The following is a 9,198-nucleotide window of genomic DNA, read 5'->3' on the forward strand; positions in this document are numbered from 1 at the left end:
CAACAGTTCTTGTACCATCATATTTCCTATTTGGAGCATCTGGATACTAATTCTGACTTTTACTCCTTATTTTCATATGAAAAGTAGGCTGGTATGTCTCTCAGTATTTGATCAAAAGCAGTTGTAGCAGCTAGCAATAGATTGAAAACATATATAATTCTTCTGTAAGGTTTTCATCAATGTCTCTGTCTTAATTTTTGTGGTTTTACAGAGCTGTTAGCATATTTACCTGTGAGAGACTGCAAGATGAGTCAATAAAGAGATTGAACAACAGTGCAAAACCTAGAGGTTTTCTTGAAAGAAAAGTTGAATTATTTCTGTCTCCTGGAGCTGTAAGTGAGATGCCTAGGACTGAAAGAATGGATGGCTAGACATAAGCATTGCAATGAACAGAATCTGCTATGCAAAGCACATGGCACATTTCAACAAACTCCTTCAACATTATGCATTGGTAGTGCAATATTCTAATCCTAGTCCAGATTTGTTGCATATTTCTTAAATATACAGGGTATATTATATAAGTTGTTCAGTGAATTAAAAACAGTCCAAGTTGCTTCAAGCTTTAATATAAACTCTGTTTAAAACTTAGGTCTCAGATGCTGTCAATCTAACTTTATGTATTAAGTGAAGTACTTCAAAAAGGACGCTTATCACCCTAGGCTATCCCTCTAATCAGTGCGCTTCTACATGATGAATGTAATGGCCTGAAATACCTGGAGGAAGTGCTTTCTTCTCTCCACTGACTCTAGAGAGACCCTGTGGAAGCCAAGCATCTCAATTAAATCCTTACACTTAGATGAGAGCAGCTTAAACTTGAGTGCACAAAAGGTTTGCATATGTCTTGGATGTTCAGTGCATAATCGACTTCCACATCCTCTTCAGACATCTTTTTAAGATGGAGGCAGGGTAGACTTCCCATACCTTTGTGTACACCAAAACTAGATGCTGCCTCAGATCTCACAATGATAATCTATTTTTGCCCTGAAGCCAGTCAGTATCAGGTAATGAAATTCTAAATGGTGAAGACAAATACTTTTTCCACCTTCATACTCTGATTTACTACTGATTCAAAAAAACACATCTTTTGATGAAGACCTTCACATGGCAGTATTTTCCCCATTTTGTGTTTCTCAAGCTTTGCAGTTCCAACATTTTTATTCCAATGCTTACATTTCCTTGAGGGGAGGATTTGTAATCTACTTCGGCTACCAGTCTCTTCTGCTCTACCAGGTTGTTTCTGCCTTTGCCTTCAAGATGTCAAAGAACAGCTCAGTCTACATCTCATTTTGGCAGGGCTTATTCTGTGTTGGATAGATACTTGATGGGCTGTTAGCCAGTGCATGTGGTACTGACCAGAAGTACATCAGCTGGGTTTTTTTATTATCTAATTTCAGTATTTTGAGCTCCAGGTCAACCCTAAAACTAGAAATTTGATGGGTTGCTTCATAAACTGAAATATATATATTCAAGTAGGTTCTAGTTCATCCCCAAATTTGACAAAGCTTCATATTTCTTTCAATTTTAGCTGAAATAATTTAGTCTTTCCTGTATTCTAATGCCAAAACCTTTTCCTTATTATACTTCTTAAACATTGTGTGTGTGTGTGTGCACAGCCATGTTCTCCCACAGCCAAAAACCACCAGCATTGCTTTCCATTTGATCTCTCCCACTTCTTGGGTCATTTTTTGACTATTTGTATAAAGCTTTACTCTGTTTCTCCTGAAAGCACTCCTAAACATACATACATGTGCACTGAAAACACTGCCAAAACCAGACTCAGTTCAATAAGAACAAGAGGCAAACCAGGATGGGGTATGTAATTCCAAATTAATGTCAACAACGTAACACAGTTCATGGATGAAAAGCCGTAGTATCGTGCAACTTCTACTTTGTTTAATAAAATTCTGCTTTGTGCTCTGTATTCTTTGAGATTTGGATATCTTCAGAGAAATACTGATGGCACCCTTACTGATGTAACTTTCCCAAAATTTAAGAAAATTTGTTTTAATGTGAAGAACGAACAGTTTATCAACTAAGTACTGATTCATTAGATTTATTCTTTCATCCTTTGATCCTTTTCTAAAACCCCTTTATTGGAAATTAGAGAAAAATGGGAAATATTTTACAATCTGGATAATTTCAAGAGTGTGTTTCAATTACATTTATTAAAAAAGATATTTTTAACAACTCCCAGGGCAGAATGCAGCATGTTTGGAGTTCATCTAAATAGGAAGCCTTGATCTGATAAACATGGCACATTTTTTTCCCATTAAATTCAGGATTTATTAATAGAAAAGATTCTTGTCATCTAATTGAACTTTAGAAAAAAAAAGCACATCACTTTCTACCAAATTAATCTTGTCAAGATTTTTATTTTTTCTTCCTAGAAACCCAGTTTCTAACAAAATTAGAAAAAATTGGTCATTATGTTCTGTAGCAGAAGTGGCAATGAAAGGCAACAGAGAAGAAGGGAAATTAAATGCATGTAAATAGTTGCTTCCATCAAAGAATGTCCTATTTGCAGTAGAAGCACTCACAAGCCAGCAGCTTCTCAAGGTGAATCAGATATTTGAATGCAAATATAAGAAGCTAATAGGCATATGTGAATGGGATATACTCTGTTCAGACTTGCAACAAAGTCCTGATTCAGAATTTTTCTATCACTTAAAACACCTGAGCAGACTTTTCAGTTGTAACACAGGGCTACATAAAATAGTTGGTTACAGTAAGTTCACATTTATACAATTGTTAAAGTCCCACTTCATCTTTCAACCGCCACCAGGCCATAAAAGGGAAAAGGTACTTCTTTTGTCTTGAGTAAATAAATCTTCCCAGAATGCAGAAGAGCCATGGTGGTTAGTCCTGGAAATAACTAAGCAATACGGAAAGTAGAATGCAATGATAACAGATCTCATAGGAGATAGAGAACTTCCCTTGCTTACAGTAGTTGACAAGTACCCAGACAGCATGATGATAAATACAAAATATGAACCTAAAGAGGGTATGAATATATGTATAGTATAATTAAAATTTAACAAATTTAGTAAATGACAAAACATATACTCCATTGATTTGTAATCATGTAGTAAAATTCTCACTAAAAAAATTTCAAATAAATTGTAGCATTTTGGCTCTGTGATAAGTCAATATACTCATTGTATATTTGGTGGAAATAATATTGGTACAATATTCACAGTCAAAATTAAAACAAATATTTTTTTAGTTATTGTTTTGCTTATGTATACTGTAGTAGAAAGCTCATATAAGGTGACAAATTATTCTAGAGAGCAGCTCAACATCTTTCAAAGGATGCTTAGATAAGAGAAATTAATCTTATGTTTTGGGGGAATACAGTGATCAGAACAGAAACACTGAATAAGAAGAAATCCTTACTTACCTTTACTTGTGAAGATTTTGAACATTTATTGGGACCTGACGTGTGGAGCTAAGTACTCTCCCAGAGCTAAAATAACATGCTTCAGACCTGATACAGGCCTGACTTAAAATAGCTGCTATTGAATTTGTACAGAACTTGTAAATGAGGTACATGTTGAAATGAAGGTGACTACAGTGATTATTTTTTATTCATTGACCGCTAGTCTTTCCACCTTCCACAGGCATAGTTATTTGCTCTTTGCAGTGGTTGAGAGTCTGTCAAACAAACCTCAAAAATTGGAGTTCCTGTTTTTTTTTCCTCTATCAAAAAGTTAAGGAAGACTTTTGAAAGCAGTGGAAATGGGGTCTGAGCACCTGATGTTGGACAGCAATTCATGTCTGAAGGAAACAGTTTTTGAAAGTGCTGTTTACTGAATGCTCTGTTTGCAGTCTACTTAACCTTGGCGGAATATCATACTTCTAGTAGCACTCAAGGAGTTTAAGTGTACAACAGCAGGATGATAAGCTTCCTTTCTTTTAATAGAAGGAACAAGTGAATGTGATCCAGTGAGAAAAAAGTGTCTGTCATGGTTGCTTGTCTTATTATGTATCTCCCAATGCGACTAAGTAACCTAATTAAACTATAAAAAGTCAGAGAAGCTAACAGTCAACAGGACAAATATCATGTTTGCTTTGTGATTTGGTAGACAATTAGGAATGTGGTCAATGGCTCAGAGTTTGAAAATAACTGAATGGACCTGTCCTTTAGTTATAAAGTGACAGTACAAATTTTCCTGAGCTCTTGTGCAGCAATTAGCGGGTATAGGTCTTAGAACATTTTACAAAAGAGAATAGTTATAAGACTTCAGTTTGGTTGTTTTCTAGTGGAACCCTTTCCCTTAAAAATAAGATGAAATAATTTCACTGGAAAAATAAAGAAGAGAGAGAAAGAGAAAAAAAAAAAAGCCTTCCATTTGTTTTGATCTTATTGAATTAGTGTAGGCAGTTGTTTCTTCTGGTTTTTGTTTGTGTGTGGGTTTGTTTTGTTGTTGTTGTTGTTTTTGTGGTTTTTCATTGTTGTTTCGTTTTTTTAAAAAGTTTTGTTTGTTTTGATTTGTTTTTAATGAAAGAACATGTTTAATAGTTACATTAAATTATTTTCTGAATCTTTGTGAAAAATAGATATTTTTCTCAAGATGACAGGATCTTTAACTGTTACTAGGAACACAGGAAAATACTGTTTAGTGGTAACATGAAATACTGTTATTGCTTTTACTTGATAGTTTATGTGTTTCTCTGTATGAAACAAACACATACACAACCATGTTGACTATCAATATTACATTAAAATATTAAATATTTAAATAACTTATTTAATGTATAAATTAGATTTAAAGTTACAATCAATGAGCATCAGAGAGCTGATTTATCCTGAGTTATATCAATAAGTAAGGAAAAAATAGAGACTTAATCTTTTAGTTCTGTAACTTCTGCCTTTTCTCATCCAGTTATGGCAAAAAATGGGTCTAGATGATGAAAGTGGAAATCAAGACAGAGCAATAAAATCCACTACTGGACTGTTTGTTTTACAGAAGGCCATTAAATCTTTCAAGATCTACCTTAAGTAAGTCAAAATAAAATGTAAGCAGGTAAGTCCTAACAGTGAATGATTCTTACATCTGTGTCTATGTAATAGCACTAAGGGACCATGGAGATATCTGGCATATATTTTTTTTTTTTACTGAGGTCCATTTCCTTACTTATTTCTCTGAAAGCGACACTTTCAAAGTTCTAAAATATTTACAGTATTTTGGCAACGTAGAGTTTGTCTTCTGTTATATTTACATACATATTAAGAAGTTGTATAACTAGACTATATTGGACTATAACTAATATAAACTAGAAGTGACTGGAAACAGTCAAGGCTTCCTTAATGTATGTGAAAACAGAGACAGAACCTAATTAGATTAGATTCTAAATAGATATAGATTATATTCTAATTATATATTTAATTGTTCTGTTTTTTGAAATTGCTTGAAAATGTCTGCATTTGGAAGGACTAAGACAAGAAGTTTTAGCAATTACAACTGTATTTGACAGAGGAGTCCTTTTTTTGATATGAAAAAAAAACAGCTTATTTTTTTCCAAAATATCAGAATATCTTCTGAAAAAAAAAAAACACAAACCAAAAACCAACCACATTTGAAAAAGACAATCGTAGTTTTGTAGCACAGAGAGATAAAGACTCTGTACTTTCTATGTGAACAACACTCAAAGCATGTTCCCAATCACATAATTAGGTAGTTGCCATGAAAGCGTGCTGACCCTTATTTGCATTACCAAGGAACCATTAGCTCTTGAGACTTACTTAACTTCATTTAGAAATTTATGTGTTCACACTTAAATCAATTAATTAGATTACTGCAAGTTTTCCTAATTAGAAAAAAGACTTTGGAATCTTTTCTTTTCAAACTGCTTTCTTAGATATCACTTGGATACCTCTTCAAAGAACCTGTGTGAGAGAGAGACCAGGATAACAAGAACTCTGAATGTGTTTATTAAAAGCAAAAAGTGAACTCCTGAATCAATTCAGGACACAAACAATGAGAATAGCACGAAACACACTGGGGAACATTGCTGCTAATTGTCTGCTTATCTAGTATCACAGTGAGCCAGGACCGCTTGAAGAATAACTGAGCCATTAGCCATGTAATAGAACAAATGAAAAACAACATGATACATGAAACTGAAAGTGAAATTTCTGAATGTTGCCTTGCCCAACATGTCAGGAAGGAGAGAAAAAAATATATAGAAAACTGAGATTTTTACATTATGGTATAATTCAGTTCCCCTGCACAGTTATTTCAAAGAGCTTTTTCTCCATTTTTCTGCCTTGTTGATCCAAATGTCACTTTCATTGGTTTTCCTTCAGACCATATAGTCACTACACAGAGGCCTTTAGGAACACAGACATTTAAAGTTGCATTCAAAATAGGTAGTTAAAAAATTTAATTTTGTTATAGTAATTTCAATACATTGTATCAATTACTAGAAAAATCTATGATTTTTGACACAGTTATAAGCTATGTTGCTTGAAATGTGAAGGAAGTGTTTGACTTTATTGAAAAAATATTTTAAAAATAATTGTCTTTGAAAGCATTAGTGAAAACTTGAGTTTATTAAAATACTTTTTTTTAAATCAAATCAATCTTTTACTGTTTTTTCACATAGTCTTCATGTGTTTCAGTACCTCACAGGGCTTGATTTGCAGGTGCTGCAGCCTACTAAAATAATTGTTTTCTGTCTCAGCAAAGCAATAAAAGGAGTAGTAAAGAGAAATGAGAACTCTATCATGCCAAAATGCCTAAGTCAGAAAGGTATGGACTAGGAATGTTCTTTTACAAGAGTTTCTTACTGCATCACTGATATCTGAGAGACACCTAGGACATGCATCATCAATTAAGTTACTAAAACTAGAAATAAAGTGATCTCAACCACTTTCCTCTGGCTATTTTCAGAATCATCCATTGACAGTAGTTTAATTGAAGTGGTATGCTAGGTTTCTAGGAATGTCTGAGCTATTTTATAGCTATTTTACTATAGTAAACAAACACATCTCTTGAGTTTCATTTGTACTTCCTGTTCAGTATGTGGTATCCATGGTTAGGATCAGGCCAGAAAGAAACAGAGAGGTCTTTGGACAGTGGATGTAATTCAGACATTGCTTTTCCAAGCTTAGAAGTAATCTAAGCCAAATCAGATGAAAACCATTTTTAATAAGAGGACAACATAAGAGGACAACATTTATTTCTGTACCTCAAAAATAGAAAACTGCAGACAAAAATATAGTGTTAATTCTACTGATACAGCCTTCCAGAAATAAATTGTCAGATTCATCTGTAAATATGTGTGGGAATTTTGTTTCAAATGACAACATAACTCAGATATGTTTTTTTTCTTTTTTAGATGTTTCTTAGTTTATAGCTTCTATTGCATCATGATGTGAGATAAGAAATCAGATGTCACTTAAGTGATATATTCAAGTTAGATTTCAGTCAGCTATTAATATATATATATATATATAAGAGAACTTAAACATAACCTGTAACATACAAGGAACAGTGCTTTAAATCACTGCCAGACTTCAGTAACAGGGAACAAAAATTTGCATATATTCAATGGTAATAATCAATAGAGTATCAGAATTTAAATTAGAAAGGTTTATGACCTTTTTTTTTAATAGTAGAAAGTCTATGAGGAATGAAAGTTTACTTATTGAAGTTCATTAGTTTCTCTCTTTTTAAACATTCCGCAATCACTCTGATGATGTTGATAGTTAACTAAAGATCTACTGTTTTGCCTCAAGACTTTTGGTGTTTCATCATAAATTTTAAGTAATTCCCAGAGCTTGTCACAGAGGTTTGCCTCATTAGCACACGTTTACTGGAATATGTTGAAAGGATCTGCTGCCAACCTTAAGAGGTTACTGAAGAAGCGTTCAAATCTAAAAGGGGGGGATATGCAAGGGACAATTCAAAATTTTTGTATACAGTAGATTAGATTTGCTTTTCAAGGACAGTGAAAGGATTCCCAGAAGAAGTTAAAAATACACAGCTGATGGTACGAATGGACATTGATTTTAAGCAGAGCCATAGCATAGAAACCCATGGAAACAAGATTTTATTTGACTTTAAAAATACATTAGATATAAAACTGTGGAAGTTGCAATCAGGTATCAAAAATATACTAGTATTGTTTCTAGAGGAAATACTGAGAAGATTGTCTGTTTCAGTGCCCTTCTGAGTTAAAAAACTGTGAAGGTTTGTAAAACCATTTTTTACTTAGTTTTCATCTCTGCCTTTTCTGTGGAAACCATGCAAATTAATCAAAATGGATAACATTATGTAAACTTTTGAAGAAAAATATGAATAGATTCCAGTTGTTTGCAAAATTGACATTAATAGGACAGTTTTTCAGTGTAGTATCTGAACAGTTAGCCGTGTTGTCAGGTTCAGGTACATATGGATCAATGGCCAAATGCAGATATATATAGCATACCTGGTATTTTAAATAGCTTTTAGGTTGTTGTGTTGAACAAGGTAAATGCTGTCACATTTTCTTTGCCCATATTAACAATCTGATTTGATTTGATTTATCCTAAGGATTTCTTCACCATTCTGGTAGAGGAGTCCAGTTTCCTTGTTTTTTTACAGATGTACAGAAAGGATAGACTCTGATTTTACTCAAAGACTTCATGAAAGCAAACCTGCCCCATTCAGTGCCAATGGCCCTTGCAGTGAAAATCGTCTATGGGACACTTAGTGTTCCTCTAGCTCAGAAAAAGTAGGTGAGAATCAAAAAATGTGTTTCTATCAGTAAAATCTTAATAAGTGATCGTGCAAAAATACAATTAAGTGGCACTTGAACAAAGATGTACATTGAAGTATTGAAGGAGACATTCAGTCTTTACCAAGCAGACTGTCTTCTAGGTCTCCATGTGAGGGGACTATACTACTCCTTTTCTAAAGACACTGTTATGGTTTGAGAAGTGAGCTAAAATAACAGAATCTATTTCTGAATATATACCATCCCTCATATAAACTGACTTAATATTTCTCATTTTAGTGACATTATCACAGTATAACAGTATGTTTGGGATTGGAAGGGACCTCAAAAGATCATCTAGTCCAATCCCCTTGCTGGAGCAGGAACGCCTAGGTCAGGTCGCACAGGAACACGTCCAGGTGGGTTTTGAATGTCTCCAGAGTAGGAGACTTCACAACCCCCCTGGGCAGCCTGTTCCAGTGCTCTGTCACCCAGTAT

The sequence above is a fragment of the Patagioenas fasciata genome, chromosome 2 (genome assembly GCF_037038585.1).
Source record: "Patagioenas fasciata isolate bPatFas1 chromosome 2, bPatFas1.hap1, whole genome shotgun sequence".
In the NCBI taxonomy this organism is placed as follows: Eukaryota; Metazoa; Chordata; class Aves; order Columbiformes; family Columbidae; genus Patagioenas; species Patagioenas fasciata.